This window comes from Salmo trutta, chromosome 34, assembly GCF_901001165.1.
Source record: "Salmo trutta chromosome 34, fSalTru1.1, whole genome shotgun sequence".
In the NCBI taxonomy this organism is placed as follows: Eukaryota; Metazoa; Chordata; class Actinopteri; order Salmoniformes; family Salmonidae; genus Salmo; species Salmo trutta.
In genome coordinates this window covers 6227658-6228974 of record NC_042990.1, presented here as the reverse complement: position 1 = coordinate 6228974, position 1317 = coordinate 6227658, and the positions used below count along the sequence as shown (strand labels likewise).

Sequence of the window (1317 nt, the reverse complement as noted above, 5' to 3'; positions counted from 1 at the left end):
TATGTGAAATCATGTGAAAACATGTTTTGGAACACAACGTGATCACATTTTCACATGTGTAGTTTAATGTAATCACATGTTGCTTTACATGTTATCACATTATCTTCACATAAGATTACATGAAAACATGTTTTTGGAACACTTCCCGTGTTCACATGTGAAATGTATGTGGTTTCTGCGTATCTGACTGGATAGGATGGGTGATTCAGCAGAGGACAGAGCGAAGCTGACCAGCCAACAGGAACTGTGTGTCCCTGACAAGCAGGCCACCAACCGCCCCACCTCAGCTACACATGCACTCTGTCTGTACACGCATCCACGCATGCACATACACACGGACAAACACACACTAATGTTCTCTCTCTTGTATTTGTCAGCAGTTCATCATGGCCCTGTCGTTCGCCTCCTTCACCAAAGCTCTGTCAGAGACCTACATGAAGAGTGCCATCACTCAGAGAGACACTTTGACCTGTCCAGCTCTCTCATCGGACTCATAGACGGCAGCTTTGAGATGGGTATCAACAATAACATTGAGTTGCTTGAGAATTTATGTAGTAAAAACTAGATACAGACTACAGTATGATCCATTTTTTTGTGTTTCAGAGTCTGCTCTCAATACTGTCCAGTTTTATAGTTCCTATTAATTGATTGACTGGCGTTTGTCCATGACTCTACTGTCAAACCCCTAACATTGTTTTATGTGCTGCTATGTTGTTGCAGCCTAGTATCCAAACTGATATGCCATTTTTAGTTTAAAAAAAAAACAACAGCGTTCATAATTTGCTATTACTGGCTACTGTGGTGTTGTGGTTTCTTGCAGGTAACCTGCTGTTCCTGGCTGTGGTCAGCCATTTTGGGGCGAAGCTGCACCGGCCCAGGCTCATTGCTATGGGCTGTTTCCTCATGGCTGTAGGATCCTTCCTCACAGGCCTGCCACACTTCTTCATGGGACGGTAAAACAACTGAAATACTGGTTGAACTTTAACTTGTAGAGATACTCCAATGTGGAGGACAGTTTCACTTTAGAAATAAAGAAATGTTTCCAGTTGTTGATTAATCTCAGTTAACTTAGAACTAAAGTCTTGCGTAATTGGTCAGCTGCTTGATTATGTTTTGGGGCCATACATGTTAAGAGAAGGGATTAAGAGATGCTATAACTGTGATGTGGTAAGGTTGGAACCAGGTGCAGAGAAGAGACCAGAAGATGAAGCAATGGTTCCAACCAGTGTCTCCACCCCTCAAGGGCCCACTTAACTGCCAAGAGCTCCCGGTTGCCTACATCGTAGTTGCCTTCCTCTGGCGAGAACCGCTTGGAGA

General features: G+C 43.7%; 1 long non-coding RNA gene across 1 annotated transcript; it reads left to right on the top strand.

Annotated features, from left to right (window-relative positions):
* Positions 1-331: 331 nt before the first annotated feature.
* On the top strand, positions 332-1051 carry LOC115173195 (uncharacterized). Its single transcript, XR_003871565.1, has 2 exons — positions 332-515; positions 821-1051. It is a non-coding gene; the product is annotated as an uncharacterized LOC115173195 (long non-coding RNA).
* The last annotated feature ends 266 nt before the right edge of the window (positions 1052-1317 follow it).